We start from the raw sequence: 26,949 nt of genomic DNA, 5'->3' as shown, positions 1-26,949 counted from the left end.
GATCTACTTTCTCATACACTTTATTTTCTTTCTCACTCTTCTGTGTGTGTACACACACACCAACAATCCCACCAATTGTTAGAAAATTTCAACTGAGGCCCTGGTTGGTATATCAGCCCTAACTATATTCAAAGTGGAATTCATGAAATGTGGATTCTCCTTTTCTTCCTCACTTTTCTGTACCTGTTCTTTATAATCAGTTGGGGACAAAGCCTCATATTTTTAATGTGATTCTTCCTCCCACCTCTCCTACATATAATCAGGGCTTATCAATTCAATCTCTGCTGTTTGCCCCTTCTTCTTCAACTTGACTGTCCCCATTTAATTTCAGACTTGCTGCTTCCTATAATAATACCCTAAAGTGGCCTTATCACCCATACTTATCCAGCCTGCCCATCAGTACCATCTTTCCACCCACTTACTTTGATTGAATTGGCTCTAATATTCAATCTAGAACCTTTATGTGTTGGCTGTTGAATTTTATTTCCTAAAGGATAAGAATTAAATGTACAGATTTTAAGTATCTGAAGCACAGAGGTGATAATGAAAGTTGATGTGTGTAAGAGATGGCTCAGAATACTCCAGAAGTTTTACTTACTCTTGTATACAAGTATTTAATGATATACTACGTATTAAAACTCAGAGAAGGCAATGGCAACCCACTCCAGTACTCTTGCCTGGAAAATCCCACGGACGGAGGAGCCTGGTGGGCTGCAGTCCATGGGTTCACAAAGAGTCGGACACGACTGAGTGACTTCACTTTCACTTTTCACTTTCATGCATTGGAGAAGGAAATGGCAACCCACTCCAGTGTTCTTGCCTGGAGAATCCCAGGGACGGGGGAGCCTAGTGGGCTGCCGTCTATGGGATCGCACAGACTTGGACACGACTGAAGCGATTCAGCAGCAGCATTAAAACTACAGATTCCTGGACATCACCCTAGACTTGGCTGAATATCCCAAGAAACGAAGCCTAACAATCTATACTTTGAAGCTTCTCTCTGATGACTTTGTAAATTTTGGGAATGACAGGACTAGAAGACCTAGGGATTTTGATGGCAGGTGATATGTAGCAGAGAGGACAGGCAAACAGTGTCAGAGAGATCCAGAAAGGGGTGGCAGGTGTTTCCTCAGTGGGTGGGCAGCAGATCATCACCATGCAGAGTCTGAGAGAAGGATATATGTTCACATCCAGGCAGGTGGTCTCCACCAGGGTGGTCTAGTACCAGGTAAAGTGGTCCTGATCATTGGGCGGGAGCTGGGTCTAAGAAAAAGGGCAACAAAAGACAGGACAGAAATTCTGAGATAAATGAGAGCTTTGAGACTCAGAAAACAAGACAGAGGACTCATTATTATTATTGATCCCAGTGGTACTCCAGGTGGCTGCGCAGTCACAGGAACGAAGCAGAAGTTCAATGAGAAGAGACACATAATCAAAGTATGTACCCTTGATGTAGAGCCACCTGAACTTAAGGATGGGTCTTTGTAAAAAAAGAAATCCTGTAATTAAAGATTTGAATTCGATTTTAACTCAGGATTAAAAGACCACAGGAATGGAGGTTGCCGGAATTCTAAACCAATGAATTAGGCAGGTATTAGACATATTGTACTAAGTATTCTGTGCTCCCTTGTCACCAAAGACAGTGTTTCTCAAAGTTTGGACTTCCAACTCCCTGCATCAGAACATACCTGTACATCCCTGAGGCCCCTACTCTAGACCTATGGGATCAGAGTTTAGAAAATAAAACTCACAAATCTTCATTTTAACAAGATAGGTGGGTGAGACAGTGCTGAAATTTGAGAACCATTCTATTCCACTGTGTATGTATACTCTTTGCTTGTGGAGACTGTCTTACTTGTCTTTGCTTTTACTAACAGTTCATAGCAGATAGACATGGGCATTCTAGGCACTCAGATTTTTGTAAAAGAAAGAAATGAATTGTGTTCTCATGAAATTCACGATTTTTTATAAGGGTTTTACTCCAGTCTGATACATTATGTCCACATTTCCATCAGGCAAAAGTATAGATATTTTCTCTACAGTAAATGTAAATTTATTTACAGTAAATTAAGGAGAGTCATTCAGGTGAAATATGAGTATTGCTGCTTCAAAAATATTTAAATAATTTGTCTTAGAAATTAATTTCCAGATCTAATATATAATTGTATTTATGATTACAGTTTTTATGAGGTAAATAATTTGCTTTTATCTGGGTTCACATGAATTGTTTGTAGATGAGACATTAGTAAGAACTAGAGATTCATTGTTCAGAATGGAAGCAGTTTTATAGCTGTTGCAAACTTCTAATTTATGGTGGTCTTAGATTAGTCACAGTGTAAAATCAGCTCTGAGTCACTGACTTTGTACTTATTTTTGACATGAAGAAAAGTCAAATTTGCCTCACGCCCTTGTTGCCTAGTGTTTGACCTTAACATTCCTTCCAGAGATCATTGGGTATTTTGCTCAGTGTAAACTTGGTGATATCTGGGCGCAGTTAAACACGCTTCATGATGACTGAATTTATGAGGAGACTAGCGTTCAGTGTCTGAACTGGCTCCATCGTCACAGCCAAACATGTTGAAATAGGGCATATATAGACGAAGGCAGCCAAACCTAGTGATTTTAATAGTATTTTGTGTCCAAGTATATTATATTTACCAATAAAAATATTATAGCAAGCTCATGTGAATACAAGACTTAACTGTTAAAATCTCAAATTGCTTCAAAATGCTTACTCTTCTCCATATTATTTTCAAATCTTAGTAAATATGGTTATTTACTATTGAGTTTGAAAAGTTCTTTTTGCTGGAAGTTAGTTTTTCAGTTTGGATTTATTCAAAGGTCTCCCAGGTTCAGTAATTTAGAATCCAAAGAGGAAAAGAAGTTATATTCCTTGGATGCCCAAAACTTAGGAGAAGGAAAGTGAAATATGCAGTTGTGGTTTTTAGGGTGTTCTTTTCAGCAGTGATTTATTTTTTTGTTTCCCTTTTAAAACTGTGTTTGTTTATTTTGGGCTGTGCTGGGTCTTTGCTGCTGTCCCTGGGCTTTCTCTAGTGGCAGCGTGCGAGGACTTCTCTTGTTGGGGAGACAGGCTCCAGGACGTGTAGGCTTCAGTATTTTCCATGCATGGGCTTAGTTGGCCCACAGCATGTGGGATCTTCCTGGACCAGGGATCAAACCCATGTCCCCTGTGTTGGCAGGTGGATTTTTTACCCCCGGGCCACCAACAAAGTCTTGGCAGTGATTTCTTTACTAGTTTTTAATACTAAGTATTAGGTACCTAGAGGAAGTCCACTGAGCTTTCACATATATAAGTGGATCAGCATTGAATAGGAAAGTTTAATTTCCCTGTTTCCTCCCTTGTATTCTTGGTTCTTTCAAATGTCTCTGTACTGCTTAATAGCATACATGTGAACTGTCCGTCCCCTTGCACAATGCCATGACCACCATTCCCCTAAGATCTCTTTAAGAAATGTGTTTTTATGTACTTTCTTTGGTAGCTTATTTTGTGGATTTCTCTGAGCAGTGTCAAGATGACTGGGAAAAGTGTGATTATGACTAAATCTGACTTCCATTTACCAGCTTTTATAAAAAGTGAAATATTTATACAATATAGAAGAAATCAGACCACGCTTAAGTACCAGTTAATAGAGTGAATGTGGGTGGTAAAAGTGTTGCAAATTAATGTACAAATTCAAAAGTTTACTTTTTCCATTGTCTGCATCCCACTGACATCACTCTCCTCAGTTGAGGTGAGAAGTCAAACATGCAGGCAAATTGTGTAATCCTGTTTGTTCTTAAGCATGTGAATTGCCACATTCTACTTACCAGTCAGTAATTGCATAAAGCACAAAAGCCATTATAATTGCTTGTCACAGATCAAAGAGAAATAGCTACTATTATTGGTACTTTAATTGAAGTTCAAATGCTTTACAATGTATGTCATACAGACTTAAATGGGATTCAGTTCAGTTCAGTTGCTCAGTTGTGTCCGACTCTTTGCGACCCCATGAACCGCAGCATGTCAGGCCTCCCTGTCCATCACCAACTCCCGGAGTCCACCCAAACTCATGTCCATTGAGTCGGTGATGCCATCCAACCATCTCATCCTCTATCCTCCCCTTCTCCTCCTGCCCTCAGTCTTTCCCAGCATCAGGGTCTTTTCCAATGAGTCAGCTCTTCGCATGAGGTGGCCAAAGTATTGGAGTTTCAGCTTCAGCATCAGTCCTTCCAATGAACACCCAGGACTGATCTCCTTTAGGATGGATTTGTTGGATCCCCTTACAGTCCTAGGGACTCTCAAGAGTCTTCTCCAACACCACAGTTCAAAAGCATCAATTCTTTGGTGCTCAGCTTTCTTTATGTTCCAACTCTCACATCCATACATGACCACTGGAAAAACCATAGCCTTGACTAGACGGACCTTTGTTGGCAAAGTAATGTCTCTGCTTTTTAATATGCTGTCTAGGTTGGTAACTAGATAACTTTCCTTCCAAGGAGTAAGCGTCTTTTAATTTCATGGCTGCAATCACCATAAGCAGTGATTTTGGATCCCAGAAAAATAAAGTCAGGCACTGTTTCTACTATTTCCTCATCTATTTGCTATGAAGTGATGGGATCTGATGCTGCCATGATCTTAGTTTTCTGAATGTTGAGCTTTAAGCCAACTTTTTCACTTTCCTCTTTCACTTTCATCAAGAGGCTCTTTAGTTCTTCACTTTCTGCCCTAAGTGTGGTGTCATCTGCATATTTGAGGTTATTGATATTTATCCCGGCAATCTTGATTCCAGCTTGTGCTTCTTCCAGCCCAGTGTTTCTCATGATGTATCTGCATATAAGTTAAATAAGCAGGGTGACAATATACAGCCTTGACATACTCCTTTTCCTATTTGGAACCAGAGTCAGACACAACTGATGTGACTTAGAAGCAGCAGCTGCAGAGTTATTTGGACCTACAGATTTGAGATCACCAATTCCATTTGGGATTCAAACAGGTCTTGAACCCCAAACACAGAGCCTGGACATGGTGGTGGTGGTTTAGTTGCTAAGTCATGTCTGACTCTTGCAACCCCATGGACTGTAGCCTGCCAGGCTCCTCTGTCCATGGGATTCTCCAGGAAAGAAATCATGTCCAGTTCTAATTATTGCTTCCTGACCTGCATGCAGGTTTTTCAAGAGGCAGGTCGGGTGGTCTGGTATGCCCATCTCTTTCAGAATTTTCCCCAATTTTTGTGATTCACACAGTCAAAGGCTTTGGCATAGTCAGTAAAGCAGAAATAGATGTTTTTCTGGAACTCTCTTGCTTTATCCATGATCCAGCAGATGTTGGCAATTTGGTCTCTGGTTCCTCTGCCTTTTCTAAATAGGATACTTTCCTTAAAAGTGAGCATGAGATTAAAAGCATCCTTTATACTTGTGATGTGTTGGATATTTGACCAATATATTACTGATTTAATGCTTACTATGCCCAGGCTTCCCTCATAGCTCAGTCGATAAAGAATCTGAAGCAGTGCAGGAGACCCTGGTTTGATTTCTGAATTAGGAAGATCCCCTGGAGAAGGAAATGACAACCCACTCCATATCCTTGCCTGGAGAATCCCATGGATAGAGGAGCCTGGCAGGCTACAGTCCATGGGGTTGCAAGAGTCAGACATGACTTAGCAACTAAACCACCACCACCATGCCCAGGCTCTGTGTTTGGGGTTCAAGACCTGTTTGAATCCCAAATGGAATTGGTGACCTCAAATCTGTAGGTCCAAATAACTCTGCTGCTGCTGCTGCTAAGTCACATCAGTCGTGTCCAACTTTGTGCGACCCCATAGATGGCAGCCCACCAGGCTACCCCGTCTCTGGAATTCTCCAGGCAAGAACACTGGAGTGGGTTGCCGTTTCCTTCTCCAATGCAGGAAAGTGAAAAGTGAAAGTGAAGTTTCTCAGTCATGTCTGACTCTTCGTGACCCCATGGACTGCAGCCTACCAGGCTCCTCCATCCATAGCAGTTTCCAGGCAAGAGTACTAGAATGGGTTGCCAGTGCCTTCTCTGCCAAATAACTCTACCATATTGTGAAAACACATTTAGTAAATATAAAACAATTAAACACAAACCTTTAGTTGTATGTATTGAATTGTGTGGACTGAAGAATCAAATAGGAATTCAGGAGAAATACATTTTATTGAGGGTTGTAATGAAAAAATGGAACAGCAATTGGATATTACTCATTGGTAGCTTCAAAACTGCTTTATGGGGGAAGTTTAGATGCTGTAACCTAGTTAGAAGATGATGATATGTTTTTGAATTTTAGAATTTCATAATCAGGTACTAATCAAATGTTTAGTTAGGTTGCCTATATAGATCAATAAACTAGCTAACTTTTCTAAATATTCTTTATTGTTGCTCCTCAATATGCTTGAGAAAACGTCAGTTGTACATATCAAAAAAACATTCTTCTTTTTATTTCAGCAGTCTTAGATGGTGGAGTTTGGGAAGATCTGAAGTAGAATAAAGGATTGTAATACAAGGGATCAGGCTGAGATAGAAGCCTATATAGATAGTGTTGTATTGAAGAGGATAAGAAGTAAGATTGAATAACTCAAGTGGACCTTACTCTGCTTTGTAATCATACCAGAAGTTTGAATTCAATATTATGGAAAAATGGGAACTTAACTAAATTTAGAGTAGGAAGCAACATACATTGACTCTGAAAACAGTGATGCTTTTTTGGCCATTTTCCTAAACACTGCAGTAATCTCTTTAGACGGAGAAAGAGAAGCAAGAAACTTACTCTTTTAGTAAGTTATTACCAATAACTTACTGAATCTGGAAAATCATGAAGAATAACATTCACAGTCATTTTAATGGCCCATAAGGTCCTTTTACAACCCAGTGTTCTCTTCCTTTTGAACTGTGGTGTTGGAGAAGGCTCTTGAGGGTCCCTTGGACCGCAAGGAGTTCCAACCAGTCCATGCTAAAGGAGATCAGTCCTGGGTGTTCATTGGAAGGACTGATGCTGAAGCTGAAACTCCAATACTTTGGCCACCTCATGTGAAGAGTTGACTCATTGGAAAAGGCCCTGATGCTGGGAGGGATTGGGGGCAGGAGGAGAAGGGGACAACAGAGGGTGAGATGGCTGGATGGCATCACCGACTTGATGAACATGAGTCTGAGTGAACTCCGGGAGTTGGTGATGGACAGGGAGGCCTGGTGTGCTGTGATTCATGGGGTTGCAAAGAATCAGACACGACTGAGCAACTGAACTGAACTGATTCTCTTCCTAAGTAATGTATGTGTCTCCCCCTTCGTCTTTTGAAAGTGAAAGTGAAAGTCGCTCAGTCGTGTCCAACTCTTTGTGACCCCATGGACTATACAGTCCATGGAATTCTCCAGGCCAGAATACTGGAGTGGGTAGCCTTTCCCTTCTTCAGGGGATCTTCCCAACCCGGGGGTCTAACCCAGGTCTCCTGCAATGCAGGCAGATTCTTTACCAGCTGAGCCACAAGGGAAGCCCAAGAATACTGGAGTGGGTAGCCTATCCCTTCTCCAGTGGATCTTCCCGACCCAGGGATCAAACCAGGGTCTCCTGCATTGCAGGCGAATTCTTTACCAACTGAGCTATGAGGGAAGCCCCTCATCTTTTGAAATTTACCTTCAAGTGCTACAACTTCAAAGAGGACCTGACTTATTTATGATTGAACCTCATCCCAGCTAGAATTTTCTATCGTTCTCTCCTGCTTTACTTTGTATGTGCCATTGTCTATGGATATCTGTCCTCATTACACTGCATGCTCCATGAGAATAGGAATTTTCCTTGTGCAGTTCACATGTATTTTCAATGCCCAGAAATCTGTCTGGCATATAGGGATACTCAATAATTATGTATTATGAAAAAATGAATGAAACAATCAATTTATAGGCCTTGAAGAGAGATAGATACATGGCGAATACTCAATATCCATACTTTAGGTGCCTTAAGTAGAAAATTTCAGCCCCAAAATATTTTTAGAAAATTATGTGGTAGATCTTTAAGAAAGGCATGTCTTCTGTGATATATTTTTAGTTTAACTTTTAATTTTGAGATATAGATTCACATGCATATATAAGAAATAATACAGAGAAATCCCATGTTTCCTTTATTTGGTTTCCCCCAGTGGAAAAAATCTCATAAAACTATAGTGCAGTATCACAGTTACCTTATTTATATCAATGCAATCAATATAGGGAATATTTCACTGAGGATAATTTTTCCTGTTGTCTTTTTATGGCCACATTCAACTCCTGCCTAACTTCCTTGTACTTCTCATCTTTGTACTTCTCAACCCTCTGACAACTACTAATTTCTTCTCTATTTTCTGTAATATTGTCATTTCAAGAATGCTATATAAATTATTTTGTAATGATTCATATGTTTATGTAATTTTCTTTGTCAGATTGTTAATATGGTGGATTACATTGATTGATTTTCTAATACCGAACAATCCTTTGGTCTTTGGAGTAAACCCCACTTGATCATGGTGTACTTTTTAAAATTTATTACTAATTTCTTTTTGTTAATAGTTTAATATTTTTGCATCTATATTCAAGAGGGATATTGATCTGTAGTATTGTGGAGGTTTTTTTTTTCCCCACTGTCTTTGTTTAGTTTTGGTATCAGGCAGTATCAGGTAGCCTCATGGAATGAGTTTGGGAATATTGCGTCCTCTGCAGCTTTTTGGAATAAGTGTTAACTCTTCCCTAAATATTTGATAGAATTCTCCTGTGAAGTCATCTGATCCTGGACTTTTATTTGTTGGGAGTTTTTTTAAAATTACAGTTTCCATTTCAATATTTGTAGTTTAAAAAGTTTTAGTCACTCTATTGTGTCCGACTTAGTTGCTCAGTTGTGTCTGACTCTTTGAGAACCCATCAACTGTACCCGCCAGGCTTCTCTGTCTATGGAAATCTCCAGGCAAGAACACTGGAGTGGGTAGTATTCCCTTCTCCAGGGGATCTTCCTGACTGAGGAATTGAACCCAGGTCTCCTGCATTGCAGGCAGATTCTTTACCATTTCAACCACCAGGGAAGCCCACTTGTGATTAGTCTGTTCTTATTTTCTATTTCTTCCTGATTCAGTCTTGAAAGATTATAGCTTTCTAAGAATTTGTGCATTTCTTCTAGGTTGACCATTTATTGCTTGTAGTAGTCTCTCATGATCCTTTGTATTTCTGTGTTGTCTGTTGTAACTTCTCCTTTTTTGTTTCTAATTTTATTGATCTGAGCCCTCTCCCTTTTTTCCGTGATGCACTCACTGTCTTTGTCTAGTTTCAGTATCAGGGAATACTAGCTTAATAATACAAATCTCTTCTAATTTCTGGAACAGATTGTGTGGTGTGTAGTCACTTCAGTCACGTCCAACTCTTTGTGACTCTATTCTCACCAGGCTCCTCTGTCCATGAAATTTTCCAGTCAAGAATAATGGAGTGGTTTGCCATTTCCTTCTCCATGGGATCATCCCGACTCAAGGGTCGAACCCTTGTCTCTTAAGTCTCCTGCATTGGCAGGCGGGTTCTTAACCACTAGCGCCCCCTGGGAATTCTTCTTTAAACATTTGGTAGCGTTCTTTAGTGGAACCATCTAGGCATGGAGATATCTTTTTGAGGAGTTTTAAAATTAAGTTTAAGGCTCTCAGGATGCAAAATGGGAGGTGAAATGTATATCAAATCAGTTGTAAAAAGTGGTGCTTCTAAATAATACATTTGTCAAAAAGAAAAGAGAAATAAAAAATACAGTAAACTAAAATGTGTTGAATTGATATGATATGAAAACACAGTATATCAAAATGTGTGAAACAGTTAAAGCAGTGAAGAGAAGGAAATTTCTATCACTAAATGCATACATTGGAAAAGAAGAAACATCTCAGATTAATAATCTAATTCTCCCGCCCCCACCCCCTGCACAACTAGAGTCTAGAAAAAGAAAAGGAAAATCTACTGAAGGATGTGAATAATAAAACTAAAAACAAAATCAATGAAATAAAAAACAGAAAGCAAGAGGAAAAATTAGTTAAGCAAAGAACTGGTTCTTTGAAAAGATGAAATTGACAGGCTTCTAGTGAGCCCAAGAAAGGAAAAAAGAAGTCACAGATTACCAATATTTAGGAATGAGATCATTATGGACACTGCAGACATCAAAAGGATAATAAGGGGATAATACCAACAATGTTGCACCTTGGATAAAATGAACTTACTCTTTAAAATCACAATGACCACAGCTCAGCTAACATGAATTATTAATAGATGCTTTGAATAGTCCTATAACTCCTAGGGATATTAAATTTGTGATGGTTTCCTTTGATAGCATTCTGGTAGAGAAAATGAGAGCACCTTTCCATTACTGCGAGATGTGGGGAAAAATCCAAGTTTCCCGTTTGGCCTTTTGTTGACACCCAAGGGGAGGATGCTGGGTGAGCATGAGAAAGAAGGCTGCCCACTAGGCTTCCACCAAGAAGAGCAGGAGTGCCTCATAACTGCTTCCCCCATATCCTCCACTGACATGGTGGACAGATACTCCCTCTGGAAAGGGTGAAAGTTCTGGCTTGCTATTTTGCCTCGCTCTATCAAGGACGGTGGGGATTACTGCCTAGTGAAGGCAGAACACTAGTTTCTTCATTTGGCCTTTGTTGTCATGGGAGGAAGAGGGACCACAGCCTTTTTTCTGTAGTTTCTGGGTAGAGCTGTTATTGTCTAAACATTTTCTATCTTGCCCAGGCTGCACTGTTTTTTGTTTGTTTGTTTTTTTCTGTTAGAGGGAACAAGCTTTTACTGAGGCTTTTTCAGTCTGAGCTGGGTGCAGTTGGGGATTGCTGGCTTTGGGGATATACGCAGCAAAAAGGAAAACCCAGGGAGCTCACTGCTGCGTTGTTCCCTGGGTCCTGAGTTCCTTAGTTGCTTTGCCTTCTCACCACCTTTCAGAATCTTATGTTTGTTTTATGTTTAATGTCCATGGTTTTAGTTGTACTTTGTGGCGGGAACTGGGTGAATATATCTACTCCATCTTGAAAGCCTGAAGTTCATTTGTGAGGATTTGTTGAATATCAAGCGTAGTACCCTTTTTATCCATATATTCAAGAAAAAGTTATTTAATATGTACGAAGTACTCTGTCAGAGGCTACTAGGAAAACTATTACAAAACAATTATTTTCTTATGCTTTTAAAATTTAGAATTATATAATCTTAGGTCTTCATTAGATTTCAGAGATAATCCCATCAGTCATTTCATTTTGCAAATTTGGGAAATGAAGCATAGAGGCTTACTATCTACTGAGTTTGCTTTAGCTAATTATTAGCAGAACTGTTGCAAATCCAGGACTCTTTCTACTATATTATGATACTTCACTTACCTTAGAAATTCACCCGATCATTTGCACTTATTGGAATGAAAATATTTTTTCTCATTATTTCACAATATCTAAATAGAGTCATTATGGAGTAGGGAAATTCAGGAATATAATATGAATTTCATTAATTTGTGCAGGGATGTTTATGTTGTAACTATATTTATATACTTCTGTCCAAATATGGATTTAAAATTTAGGAAAACTAATTTTCTATGATCATATATGTGCTTAACCTATAATACTAAGAATACTATGAGTTAATAAGATCTATGAAATACTGAAGCCATTCTAGGAAATTTTATAGTTTCTAGACACATATCACATTTTTTATCCTGGATCAATTCCAAAGGTGTAATGTTTGCCATTATGAATTTGTGTTATAGGTATCAAATTCTAAATTATAAGTTTAAAAGTCCTTTTAAATGTAATTCCTTTTTGTAAAAAAAAAAAAATGAATCTGAGTTACTCTGCATAATTCTCCTTGACCCCACTGATGTTCTAATACCTTTCATTAAGTGGACTCCCGGCAACCACTGTTTTCTTCATTCCAGCTCCAGCTAAAGCCAGCTGTTCTTCAAGCAACATTTTTATTAACTTATTTAGGAATTGGGGCATATCTTATTACCCTATTTTCCATTCCTGTTCTATGCAGCTGTAGTTGATACTTTTCATAACAGCCTTTACATATCAACCTCCTCCTCAATTTCACCTCATTTTTTTCTTATTTTCTTTTACTTCCCTTTTGAAGTAAATTATGCATGTGTGTGTACATGCAAAAACCCCTCTTCTTTCTTTTTGGTAACCTTTTGACTTAAAAGCTCAGGAATGTGCTCCTTATATTTATGAGATTATAACCTTCAGGAAAAAACATTTACTAATGGTGAAAAAACTCTGAAATGTAGAATAAATGGGTTTTAATGATAGCGCAATGTCATTAACAATATTACATTAATTTAGACAATTAAAAAAAAATCAGTGCAGTATGAATATAAAGAAAAGGCTTTAAGCAAATAGTAGGTTGTACAAATTATTGTTAACCTCAACTTAGTGAATTTCAAATATTTTTCATGGTATATAATAAAACAACTTTTGAGGAGGAAGCCATTTTGTAAATATAAGATGTGCATAAATAGGATCCACGCTATGATGAAACACTTTCAGAATTCAGATCAAGTAACATTTCTTAGTATATTAATTTTATTGTTGTAATTTAAATATTCACTACCCCCTATTCACCGCATCCTTGAATCACCCATTAATTCAGTGCCTGGATACCTTATGAATTATTACTTTAGAAACAATTTGCAAGGTTAGAAAGATAGTATAAATCCATATGGATCACAATAATGAAATCTATACCAATTAAAGGCTATGGTAAAATCCAGTAGCTCAATTTTCTGACATTTTTGTGTGTGTGAAAGTCGCTCAGTCATGTCTGACTCTTTGCAACCCCATGGAGTGTAGCCTGACCGGCCCCTCTCTCCATGGGATTCTCCAGGCCAGGAGCAGATTGCCATTTCTTCCATCTGGGGATCTTCCCAACCCAGGGATCGAACCCAGGTCTCACACATTGCAGGCAGATTCTTTACCGTCTGAGCCTCCAGGGCAGCCCTTCTGACATTTATTACTAATTAAATTGGTCTACTTTAGATAAGATTTTTAAAAGTTTATTATTTTATTTACCTTTGGCTGTCCTGGGTCTTTGTTGCTGCACAGGCTTTTCTCTAGTCACAATGCATGAGCTTCTCATTGCAATGGCTTCTCTTACTGTAGAGCACACACTCTGTAGTTGTGGTGTGTGGGCTCGACAGTTGTAGCTCATGGGTTCTAGAGCACAGGCTCAATAGTTGTGATGCACAAGCTTTGTTGCCCCATGGCATGTGGAATTTTCCTGGATCAGGGATCGAACCCTTGTCTTCTGCATTAGCAGGCAGATTCTTTACCACTGAGCTACCACAGAGGCTCTAGATCAGATTTTTTTTTTAAAGCCAAGATTCTATTAGTAACGTATTAAAGGTAACAATTAAATATTAATGCTACTATTAATATTAATATTAATGCTACTATTAATATTAATAATACATTAATATTTGTTATGTATGGCAGCCTAACATTTTTAAAGTTTAGACTTGAAATTGAAAACTAATTTTGTATTTAGGACATTATTACAGAGAAATTGTTAACTGTGTGAGACATACTCCTTAGAAACTGGATAGAATGCTATTATTATAAGTACTATTAGGAAATCTTCCTGAAGATTGACCAGTTACCAAAAGAGAATTGAAAGTAGTTGTTGACATTCTTGGACTAATCTGTAAGGCTTCTTTTCTAGTATGGACATATGAGAAATACAATAAAGCTCATGATTTTTTCCATAATATCTAGATTTATAAAATATTAGTGTATCAGTATCTAGTATTTTAATTTTCTATATTTCTTATTTTGAATTTAGAATTCTTATTCTAAATTTTGAACTTAGAATTCTTATTCTAAATTTCTTATTTTGAAATTATCATTACATTCTAATGGGAAAGCTTTTTTCTTTTTTTTAAACATTTTATAATTATGGGAAATTATATACAGTGAGATGCACAGAACTTAGTTGTACAATTAAATGAGTTTCCACACAGGCGTACAGCCATTTTTAACCACCACCATTCAACACCATATAGAACATTTCCATCTTCCACAGAAAGTTCCCTTGGACACCCACTATCCTGATTTCAGTCAACATAGATTAGTTTCACTTGTTCTTCACCTATTGTACTCTTTTATATTTGGCCTATTTCTTTCAACATAATTGTGAAATTCATGTTGTTGAGGGTTCAGCAATTTGTTTCTTTTATTATTGAGTCAATTTCCATCATTTGAATACTCCATTATTTGTATGTCTAGTGGCTTAGAGGGTAAAAAAAATCTGTGTATAATGCAGGAGATCTGGGTTTGATCCCTGGGTCGGGAAGATCCCCTGGAGAAGGAAATGGCAACCCCCTACAGTATCTTACCTGGATAATTCCATGGACAGAGGAACCTGGCAGGCTATGGTCCACGGGGTTGCAAAGAGCAGGACACGACTGAGCGACTGACACTTTCACTTTCTTTTGATTGACACATGAACTGTTCCAAACTAAGCGTTATGAATAAAAGTGCTATCGATATTTTTATATAAAACTTTTTTTTGGACTTCCGGGGTCATAGTCTAGATTCATGTTTTAACTATTCATGAAACTAACAAGTGCTTGTATGATTTTAAATACTCACCCAACGTCATACTTCTCAGTGTCAGCAGAATTTGGCATTATCAGTCTTTATAATTTTAGACAGTCTAGCTGGTATAAAAGAACTTCTCTCTTATTATGAGTTCAATTTTCATCTCAGTGATGTTTAATGATGTTAATTCCTTTAACATGGCTATTGATGCTTCATATAAAGGCAGTTTTTGCTTTGCCTGGTAGTGTGGGGCCATAAAGATGAGTGCAAAGCTGTCTGTATAATGTGTGCAAGCAACCTTAATAATCAATGGGGAAAATGATGCTTGTTCCCTAACCTTCAGAAAAGTTTGCCACTACATTAAAAACTCTGTTCCTGTCAGTTACAAATACATAGGAAATGAAAAAACAATAAAAGCAATATTTAGTACACTGTAATTTAAAACATTAGAAATACTGAGAATGAAAGTATTCACTTTCTTTATTAAAAACATATCAAGAGTGGTTGCACTCTTTTTCTCACTGTTCAGTTTATGATATAAGAGAGCATCTTTTCTATGACTTGGCAAATTTTTATATTCCTTTCAGAGTTCAGATTAGCTTCCAACATGCATATAGGCATGTGACATATGCACATGGAAGACAGGAAGCAATGTAACTACACACTTTGCTGCCTGTGCATGAACTAAGTAATAGATGCACAGTGACCAACCAATGATAAGTTTCAAAAGAAAGGATATGTTGGGTCTCACATTATAATGTACATCTGTCTTTTTTTTTTTAATATTTATTTATTTGGCTGTGCCAAGTCTTAGCTGCGTCACTTAGAATCTTCAGTCTTCATTGCAGCATGCAGAATCTTTTAGTTGCTGCAAGCAAACTCTTGGTTGTGGGATATGAGATCTACTTCCCTGACCAGGGATCAAACCCAGGCCCACTGCACTGGGAGCTGAGTCTTAGCCACTGGACCATCAGGAAAGTCCCTACATCTACTATTTATGTAACGATTTTGTGGACAGAACCAATAGCAGTGAAGCACTTTATGCAATAACTATTACTCATAGTTAATATATAAAGGTAACAAAGTTTAACCCTTGTTTTGGGCAGTTAGGCGTTATTTAATTAAACCATAAAAACAGAAATTCAGACATAGTAGAACATGCAAAGTGAGGACTGGTCTGTCATTCTGGGGAGCTTTCTGTTCAACACTTTAGCCTATATTTTATTGAGTGGCTTTTCTTTTTAGTGCTGAGTTATAGGAATCCTTTATATATTTTGAATACACATCCTTTATTAGATGTATGTATAACAAATATCTTTTAGTCAACGACTTGACTATTTCCTTAATGGTACCTTTGGATGAGCAGATTATTTTAATATTTTTTTTTGATAGCAGATTATTTTAATATTAATGAAATCCAAATCAGCAGTTTTTAATTTCACATTAGTACATTTTGTGTCCTGAGAAATAATTGCCTACTTCAAGATCATGAAAGTATTATCCTTTTATTCTAGAAAGTTTATCATTTTAGCTTTAATATTTATATCCATAAATCACTATAGAATTTTGTATATATACATAGCATGAGGTATGATTTAAAGTTCCTTTTTAATATATTTGCTCAATTTTTCCAAAACCCTTTGTTAAAAAGTTTCTTTTTACTTATTTACTTACCTTGGTAGCTTTGTCAAAAATCAAATATTGGACCATATGCACGTCACTCTCTTTCTGAAATATATCCTCGTCTATCGTTTGTCTGCCTTCGTGAATTCCACATTGTGCTTATTAGTTTTGTAGGAAACAAGTCATGAAATGAGGTAGTGTGACTTCCATAAATGTGTTCTTTTCCAAGTTGTTTTAGCTATTTTAGTTCTTTGTATTTCCATACAAATTTTATATTTAGAATCACCTTGTTAATTTTTACCAAAACACCCTGTGGCATTTTCATTGGGATTGCATTTAATCTGCTCATGTATTTAGGGAGAAGTGTCATTTTAATAGTAAGTAATCCATGAACATGGTATATGTCTCCATTTTTAGACTCTAATTTCAGCAGCGCTTTGTAGTTCACAGCAAATGAATTTTACATCTTTTGTTTAAATTACTCCTATCTAATGTTTTATGATATTGGAAGTAGAGTTATTTTAATTTTAGTCACCAGTTGTTTGAGGTAGAATCTAGAAATATGGGTGATTTTTGTTTTTTTGATAGTGTATCCTATAACTGCTAAATTTGTTTATTGGACATAGAAGATTGTATATATTGCTTTAGAATTTTCTGCATTTAAAAATATCATTTCATCTACAATTAAAGTAATTTTTAATCTCTTTCTTTCTAAACCCCATGATTTATTTTCCCTTACCACATTGCACTGGCTAGACTCTGATACTGTATCAAAGGATGTAATAAAAGCAGATATCCTTGCATTGTTCCCAGTTGAAAGAGGAAGCATCTGTCCCTCACTGTTTTGTATGATGTGTACTGTAGGATGTCTGTAGATGCCCTTGACCATATGCTTTTTTCTCTTATATTCTGTTACTATGGTAAATTATTATTTACTATGGTATATGATTAATTTTTAAAATATTAAGTAAAGTTTACCTTCCTGAGGGCTTCCCTGATAGCTCAGTTGGTAAAGAATCTGCCTGCAGCACAGGAGTCCCCAGTTTGATTCCTGGGTTGGGAAGATCCCCTGGAGAAGGGATAGGCTACCCACTCCAGTATTCTTGGGTTTCCCTTGTGGCTCAGCTGTTAAAGAATCCACCTGCAATGCGGGAGACCTGGGTTTAATCCCTGGGTTGGGAAGATCCCCTAGAGAAGGGATAAGGCTACCTACTCCAGTATTCTGGCCTGGAGAATTCCGTGGACTGTATAGTCCATGGGGAGAAGGCAATGGCACCCCACTCCAGTACTCTTGCCTGGAAAATCCCATGGATGGAGGAGCCTGGAAGGCTGCAGTCCATGGGGTCGCTAAGAGTCGGACACGACTGAGCGACTTCACTTTCACTTTTCACTTTCATGCATTGGAGAAGGAAATGGCAACCCACTCCAGTGTTCTTGCCTGGAGAATCCCAGGGACGGGGGAGCCTGGTGGGCTGCCGTCTATGGGGTCGCACAGAGTCGGACACGACTGAAGCGACTTAGCAGCAGCAGCAGCAGTATAGTCCATGAGGTTGCAAAGAGCTGAACACGACTGAGCGACTTTCACTTTACCTTCCTGGGATGCACCACATTTGATCAGATGCATTATCATTTTGTATATGGCTTGACAAGTGTTTGTGAATTTTATTAATTTATCTAAAGAACTAACTTTTGCATTTTTAATATGCTCTTATTATTTTTTATTTCATTGAGTCTTGATCTCTGTTACTTTCTTCCTTCTAAATATTTTACTTTTAATATGCTCTTCTGTTTTCTGTATTTTTATGGTGAGGATATAGATCATAGTTTTTTTCTTTACTTTCTTTTTTCTTCAGCTTTATTGAGGTATGATTGATGAATGAATATTGGATATATTTAAGTTATTCAGTGCAGTGCATTTATATATGTATCCATTATGAAATGATTCCCCCTATCACACTATCCATCACCTCACATATTTACCTTTTATTTATGTGTAGTAAGAACACTTAAGATCTACTCTCTTAACCATTTTCAAGTATTCAGTACATCATAATTAACTATAGTCACCATGCTGTGCATTAGTTTCTTATAACTTATCCATATAACTAAATGTTGTACCGTTTGACCAATATCCTCCGTCACCTCTCTCTCCCCAGTGCCTGGCAAGCATTGCTCCACTCTGTTTCCATGAACTTGCCTATTTTATAGTCCACACATAATACAATCTTATAGTATTTATCTTTTTGTGTCTAGCATATTTTTATTAACATAATGATTTAAGCCTCCTTTTTTTCCAAATATAAACATTTATAGCTATAAATCTCCTTTTATATAAAAAATTATATATCAAAAATTTTGACTCTTTCAATAAAGATAGTCTTTAATTTCCTTGGAAATTTCTTCTTTGAGCCATAGTTATTTAAAAATATATTTAATTTCTAATTTTTGGTATTTTTCTAGATATCTACATATTATCAAATTTTAATTTTTTTGCCATTGTTAGAGAATATGTCTATAACAGTTAATTTTTAAAAATTAGTTGGGACAGTTTCTATGGCTCTGCATTTAATTTATCTTGTTGAATATTCTTCCATGCATATTTGAAAATAAGGTCTATTTTTCAGTTGTTGTCCATAAATTTTCTAGGTATTAGTTCAATATGATAATGTTTTACAAATCTATATTCTTATCACTTTTCAGTAAAAATTATACTATCAGTTATTGATAAGGAAATATAAAATATCCAGATATATTGTGGATTTGTCTATTTCTTCTTTAGTCTGTCAGTAGTTTGTTCATATACTTTAGAGTTTTATTTATTAAACACATACATAGTTATAATTGTTACAACTTCCTAACTGACCCTTTAATCATTACAAATTATCTCTTTTATTTTTAAAACCCTCCTTGCCTTAAAGATTCTTTAATATTAATATAGGCACATGCTCTCCTGTTTTGTATGTTTTTTTCTATCTTCACTTTTGAATTATTTGTATCATATTTAAACTGTATGTCTGGTGTACAAATTTTCTCTTGTAGGCAGCAGATAATTGGGTCTTTCATTTTTATCTTATTTGACAATCACTGTCTTCTAAATGGAGCATTTAATCTATTTATATTTAAAGTAATTAAATAAGTTGGAAGTGAAAATGTTACTCGCTCAGTCGTGCCCTACTCTTTACGACCCTGTGGACTGTAGCCCACCAGGCTCCTCTGTCCCTGGGATTCTCCAGGCATTGCCATTCCCTTCTCCAGGGGATCTTCCAGACCCAGGGATCAAACCTGGGTCTCCTGCATTGCAGGCAGATTCTTTACCATCTGAGACACCCTTGGGAAGCCCATTCAAGAAAGAACAGAGGAAGAAAGAGCTAGAAAACAAATAGCAAATAGAACTAAACTAAATTGAATTAGTTGAGGTTAGTTCTATTTGCTATTTGTTTTCTAGCTCCTCTGTTCTTTATTGCCTCCTTAATTGGAGGTTTTAGATTTGTGTTTTAATTTCTCTATAAGATTCTTATCTATACTTCTTTGTCATTATTTTTAGTGGTTGATCAAGGGGTTACAATATAATTCCTGAGTTTATTGTAGTTAAATTAATATTGTACAACTTCACATAAAATATATGAACTTTGTAAAAGTATAATTACATATATATTGTCATACATTTGACATCTATATGTTTTAAGTGATTTACATATATTTACATTTTAAACCTCACAATTTATGGTATTACTTTTACTTGTATAGCCAGTAGACATTAAAATAAATGAAGACCATATGTTTCCCATATAATTATCATTATTGGTATCTTCTATTCCAGTAGTTAAAAGTTATATGTGACATCATTTCTCCTTCAACTAAAGAACTCCATTTAGAATTTCTGCTATTGCAGGTATGCTGAAATGAAATTCTCTCAGATTTTACTTCATTGAAAATAGATTTATTTTGTTTTCACTTTTGAGGAACTTTTTCTGTGGATTATAGAATTCTGGGTTGATAGTTTCCCCAACCCAATATTTTTCTCTTTAAAGATGTATTTCCTTTGTCTTCTGGTTCTTATTATTTCTGATGAGATGTTAACTACTATTTATATCACTATCTATTATGTATGAAAAGTTATTTAAGGGGCAATTTTAAAGATTTTTTCTTTTAAGCAATTTTATAATAATATGGTTAGTGTGGTTTCTGTTGCATTTATTTTGCTGCAAGTTCATTTAGTTTTCTGTATTGGTAAATTAATAATTTTCTAAAATTTGAGAAATTTGGGGCCATTATTTTTAAATTCTTTTTCTGCCCTTTACTATTCTTTTCTTCTGGGATTCTAATTCCATACCTCTTAAAGGACAGGGCTTTATTAAAATTTCTAACTTTTTTTCCCTTTATTCTGTAGATCAGGTTTGTATTGATGTGCCATAATGTTCATTGACTATATTCTGCCATCTTTAATCTGGTATTAAACAAATTCAGTATCATGTCAGGTATTATAGTTATAAACTCTATAATTTCCATTTAGTTCTGTTTCCTTATCTCCATTTCTCTGCTGAAATTCCTCATTTGCTTTGTTTTCCATTAAGTCAAATAAAATATTTATCATAGCTTCTTTAAATTAGTTTTCTGTTAATTCCCACACCTGTGTTATTCCATGATCTTTCTGTTGAACACTTTTTCCTCCTGACTATGAGATACATTTTTTTATGTCAGTAGAAATTTTCCTGTCTGCATAGTAGTTTTTAAACCTAAATTTTATGTTGTTGGTGATGTTGTGCAGAAACTCTGGATTTTGTTATCTTCTTTTGAAGAGTGTTGACTTTTCATTCTAACAAGCCATTAAATTATTGTATTATAGTTCTGTGAATGTGTGATTATGGTTTCAACCTTATCTGTGGAGAGAATTCCTTAATTCTGGGACAGTAGAGCAAAAAGTAAATGTATGATCCTTTTGGGATTTTGAAATGAGGCTTGCTACCTAATTCCTTAATTTGGTGTGATTCAAATTCTGAATTTTATCTCGTCTGCACTGGGAAGCAACTAGAATTTCTAGTAAGGTTTTCATCTGTTTCTTTCCACTTTGCTTCTTGGCATGCCCTATATACTTTCACAATTATGAGAATGGCCAAGGATTTCTAGGGAGTTCAGACCCAGAGTTTGGGTCTGACCCCTTAGTGACTTCTTCCTTTTGCAACTACTCTGGCAATCCTGCATCCCTGACACCATAAGCCAGAAGCTGTCCCTCCCTGCCCACAGAGGTCATAGTTGTTATCTGCAGAAGGATCAGTGGGACACTAGCTATTCTGGCATGATCAGAAGAGATCTCTCAAACTTATTAGGTTGGGATAATAGAATGTGTTTATATAACTTTTTGACTATTTCAGGAAATTTTTGCATGATTTTGACAATTCTAGTCACACCATGCACTTTTATATATAATAGCCTTACTGAACATGTTGTGAATACATAAAGGAAGGGTTTACATTGCAATAATATGCATGACTTTAAATGGTATTTTTGTTCTTAAATATTTTGGCAATCCAAAATGTAACTGATTTTTCTATTGGCTACATTATTTCATGGGCTTCCCAGGTGACTAAGTGGTAAAGAATCTGCCTGCCAATGCAGGAAACACAGGTTCGATCCATGGGTCTGGAAGATGCCCTGGAGAAGGAAATGGCAACTCACTCTGGTATTCTTGCCTAGGTAATCCCATGGACAGAGGAGCCTGGTGGGTTACAATCCATGGGGTTGCCAAAGAGTTGGACGTGACTTAGGGACTAAACAACAACATTATTTCAGTGTCTCCAGTCTCACTCAGTCCTTTGATCCTTTCTCCTCTTGACTTTTTTCCCTACTTCTCTCCTTTTATTCTTTCTCTCTCAGAATCCTTAAACAACCCAAATCCATCTAACTTATAGAACTTTCCCCAAACTTTTGATACAGGAGTCTTTTTATATTTTACTCGATCAAGGTTTTCCATACAGCCAGTCTTTAAAAAAGAATGGTTTTAAGTAGCACTTGATCCAACCAGTCCATTCTAAAGGAGATCAGCCCTGGGTGTTCTTTGGAAGGAATGATGCTAAAGCTGAAACTCCAGTACTTTGGCCACCTCATGCAAAGAGTTGACTCATTGGAAAAGACTCTGATGCTGGGAGGGATTGGGGGCAAGAGGAGAAGGGGACGACAGAGGGTGAGATGGCTGGATGGCATCACTGACTCGATGGACGTGAGTCTGAGTGAACTCCGGGAGTTGGTGATGGACAGGGAGGCCTGGCGTGCTGCGATTCATGGGCTCGCAAAGAGTCGGACACGACTGAGCGACTGAACTGAACTGATTGTAATCAGCATTGGTGACACTTGTTCATCAGTCAATATTGGTGATGGCATTGGTGGTATTTTCTTCTTGAAATCCACGTATTCACCCATGCATCCATGTATCCATCCACTAGTTTGTTCACATATTCACTTATTTGTTAAATATTTCTTATGTACCAATGTGTGCCTGACATTATTGGCTTACATGAGTTTTTTTTTAATTTTTATAATTTCTTTTTCCTATTCTAATTTACCCTGGATTAAATATTGACTGAGACTCAATTTTTTTTTTTTTTTTGGTCATCTGCTATTCTGATACTATAAATACCATCCCCCTTAAATGTTTATTCACCCTCATGGATTCAAAGCCAAATTGTTTCTTCCTACCTCTTACTCCTTTGTGGCTTAGCTGATAAAGACTCCACCTACAATATGGGAGACCTGGGTTTGATCCCTGGGTTGGGAAGATTCCCCTGGAAAAGGGAAAGGCTGCCCACTCTAGTATTCTGGTGTGGAGAATTCCATGGACTGCATAGTCCATGGTGTCGCAAAGAGTTGGACACGACTGAGTGACTTTCATTTCACAACTCTTCAAGATTTGAGTAGAATTCCTTAATTGCTTCTTTCTGTTAAAATATGTTCTTTTCTCTTGGTTTTTGCTGGTCTCAGAATTTCTTTCTTTCACCTCTTACTCTAACCTAAGCTTTTCCTCTCAAGACAATTCTATATATTCATGCTAACAAGATTTGAAACTAGCATTTTATTTATTCAAATTCCATCCTCAAGCAAATCAGCACTAACCAGTACATCATTCTCATTTCTTCTTCAGTGTCAGTAGGTTCAGCTTAGTCTCCAGGTGGTATTAATATGAGTGGTCTTAATAGACAATTAATTCTGCTATATAATTACTCCCCTAAGAACTGCTTCTGATAAACTACTTCAAATCGAAGTTGTCATTTTGATAGATATTCTCGTGAGATGACCTGCTATATAGAGCTTTCAAACTAATGACTCTATAAAACAAATCAACTCACTCTGCCTCCAAATAGAATGTGTCATCATTTTTCTTGTTGAGTTCTCCCCAAGAAAGTGACATTTTCACCCTGAAGTTTTACTGAGATATTTTTCTGAATCTTATGTTTTTAATAATATTTGGTTTAAAAACAGTTATAACTGTGGTCCATAGAATTTTGGATCCCTAATTGTCTACCTATAGATGCACCGTGACAGACACTTAAATTTTTTTTAGAAAACCTTAGTCCTGTTTATGGATAGTTTCTCAGTTCTCCTTCCTGAAAATGACATTTTCATGATTTAACTTGGCATACTAATAAGAGTTCGTCATTCCATATTATCAGCTTTGTAGTATCACCTAAAATCATATTTACATAACAAATGTTGGGAAATTTTGTTTCAGCTACTGCAGAATCTATCTCTGGTTTAAGCAAGACTGCCAGAGAGAAGTGTACTTAAAACTGAGTAATTAGAACCTCTGAAGAAATAGGTTTACATAAATGTGTTTGATAATTATTCCACCCACCTACACTGAGAGACAAAAGAGCCAAGTTAAACATACTAAGCATTTCCTATGTAAGGATGTTTTTGATGACATTGTTCGTTAAATTATATGGTATTGTTTGTGTGATTTGGTGGGCGTCAGGGAGAGGTGGGAGAGCAACACCTTTGATCTCAATATCAGAGTTTATTGCATGTTTCCTGTTCATTTAATTTGCCTTTATTTATGGTCACAGAGATTTACCATCTTAATTTTTTCCTTTGTATTATTTTCTGTTGCATGAGAGCCATATCATAGCCTACTTCTAGGAAGTGTAAGTGTACATTTGATCTATTAACTTAATTCTTGGGTTTATTCCACTAGTTTACCCCTGTTTTTTCTCTGCCTACTTTATCATCACATTTTGGGCCAATATTATTTTGCCTCTTTCTTTTAGCTCTGTTCTTAATTATTCTTTGTTATCATTGTAACTTACATTGTCTTGGATATATGTGGTATCTAACCAGTTTCTATTAAGTTTACCTTATATAACTTATTATACAGAGGCTCAGGATTGTCTTTAAGTTTATACTTTACCAGTTAATCTCTGTCCCTTGTTCTCTGCATTCTGCAACAGTCATATAAGCTCATCTCTCAAAGTTGCAGTGCCTTTTAATAACACCACACTTAATACCACCACCCTCCCCCACCCCCACCCCCATTTTTTTCTTATGACTTCCTTACAATTTATTTTCTCCAGTCCGGTATATTTCCCAGCCCATGACAGACATCTTGTTGCTACGTAATGTATCTCTCTCCTTATTAATCTACTTAAACATTATTTCTCCCTCATCTCTACCAGTCATCAATTCTTCCTTCAGGTTATACCTCCCAGACCTTCTCTTTCCTTGGAATCTTCCTTTTGGCATCACCTGTATGTGACAGTTTCTATTGGCTAAATTACTTTTATATATATTTATACCCTAAGACTTGGCACACCACTCAATTTGAATGCCTAGTAAATGATATTGATTAAATTCAAGTTAGTGCAAAATTTATCTGGTATGAGAAAATTTTTTTGCACTTAATTTTGCAGGTATTTCTGTGTTTATATTGAGCCATATTATTTTGGTGTTAGCAAACTGTATTTTTGTTTGTTTATGCTTAGATCATATATTTGTACCTTGTGTTTCGTAGTTTATCTAAAATTAGTACAGACAAAAATATTCCTAAACTAGGAAAGATTGTGTTGATACTTTGGTAAGTTTTATAGATATTTATAAATATAAAATTTTCAGACATTTGTTTTGCTTAAAAGAGAGTGTATCAGTGCTTGAAGATAAATGTATGCAGTCATGACTAAGAATTAAGGAAACTTGGTCTCCATATTACCACAGTTAACCAGGTTAATGCTACCATCCTAAGAGTGTAGCAACTTCTAATAACTGATATTCAGATGTTTAGAGAGTAATTATATTTTATACACGTTTTCACCTTCTAAGTGGGATATACTAAGTAATCACTAAAAGCTGATATGCATTTAAACTGTAACAAATTTTACTTGTATAGATCTGTAGACCTTCATTTCAACCGTGATAAAAGTATTTCTCTGATAAGAATAATTTATGAATAAAAATATAATTTACGGAATACCTTGGCAGAGAATGTTGATCGCTTCATCACAGTTCAGTCATGTTCAGAAAATCTAAGCAAGCTGCGTGATTATTCCAGGAAGCATGGAATGATGTGTTCAAATGAGTACCATCTGTGAATAGAAAAAGTTTGAGGTTTTTAGTCATTCTTAAAGAATGGAAATCTGATTCTCCATGCTAAAATGAGTGTAATCCTTTTTGTATCTGTAATTCAATAGGGCAGTTGCCTTGAAATAGTCTAGTTCAACACACAGTTCATCAAAAGAGAAGATGCTGGATATAAATGAAGTTTACTGCTAGTTATTTATATGCACATCAGGTAGCCTTGTTAAAAAAAAAACTGTCTATGAAGTTATCTATATATTTGGCCTCAGATTAGATTTATTTCTGGTTCATCTTTCTAGATACATTTGAGTGAAAAGTGTGGACAAATTTTTGTAGCACATGAAAACCAAAGGACTGTGTTATGAACCATAATTTAGTCAAATATCAACACTTACTGAGTGGCCCATCCATGCCAGACTCTGGGTGTCTTGTGCAAGGCCCATCCCTGTGCCTGTCATAAAGAAGGCAATTGCAATTATTGTTACTCTTCCTTTAGTTAGGTTAGAATAACTTGTATAGATCTTGCTTCTTTGCCAAGTTAAAGTACTGTCCTATCTAGACCTTTACTTGTCTGCAAAACTTCATTACAGAATGTAGAGCCTGTGGACCAATATTAATCTGCTGCATTTTTTTTTTTACTGTGCCACAGACTTTGCCATTAAAGTCTTCTTTCCTGAAATCTGAGGGAATAAAAAAGTTAGAGAGCCATGTGCATCTCATCATCCCTTCTGCTGAAATACAAGGAAAGGGTAGCCTCTTTTGCCTTCTCCAGCTCCTAAATAGAGAATGCATCCTTTTTTCCTCCCACCTCTAGCTGCTTAGTAAACCCTCAGTAAAGGAAACAGGGAAGGAGTAGTTGGTGATGGACTAGAAAGAAAGGAAATTTCTGATCATACACACTGGATCTTATGGGAGAAAAGCAGTCAATGGTTTTAATGCAAATTAAAAGGCAATACAATACTTATCAAGTATTCCCACTGCACTTGGGATAAAACTAAAAATCTTGAATCTAGCCTACAAGGCTCAACATTATCTGATTCTGGCCTACACCTGTAACTTTCTGTCTTCCCATTCACCTCCTGGTATAGCCAGCAGCCTTTACGTGTTCCCACTGTGCTGTGTTTTCTTATTCAAGCGTCTTAACATGATGTTTTTCACCAGGGAGGCTACATCTTATCTGTCAGATCT

The 26,949-nt window shown here is 36.5% G+C and overlaps 1 protein-coding gene and 1 long non-coding RNA gene across 3 annotated transcripts in view; one reads left to right on the top strand and one right to left on the bottom strand.

The window, feature by feature from the left end:
* PTPRQ (protein tyrosine phosphatase receptor type Q) overlaps positions 1-26,949 on the top strand; it is a 283,288-nt gene that overhangs the window by 139,180 nt on the left and 117,159 nt on the right. The gene's annotated exons all lie outside the window — the stretch shown is intronic.
* Positions 807-26,215, bottom strand: LOC123333349. The gene is made up of 3 exons (XR_006550682.2): positions 26,157-26,215; positions 25,658-25,769; positions 807-1,263 (listed from the first exon to the last, which is right to left on the bottom strand). It is a non-coding gene; the product is annotated as an uncharacterized LOC123333349 (long non-coding RNA).

The sequence above is a fragment of the Bubalus bubalis genome, chromosome 4 (genome assembly GCF_019923935.1).
Source record: "Bubalus bubalis isolate 160015118507 breed Murrah chromosome 4, NDDB_SH_1, whole genome shotgun sequence".
NCBI classification, from domain to species: Eukaryota; Metazoa; Chordata; class Mammalia; order Artiodactyla; family Bovidae; genus Bubalus; species Bubalus bubalis.
Note: the sequence above shows the minus strand (reverse complement) of the source record. Positions and strands in the feature narration are given on the sequence as shown.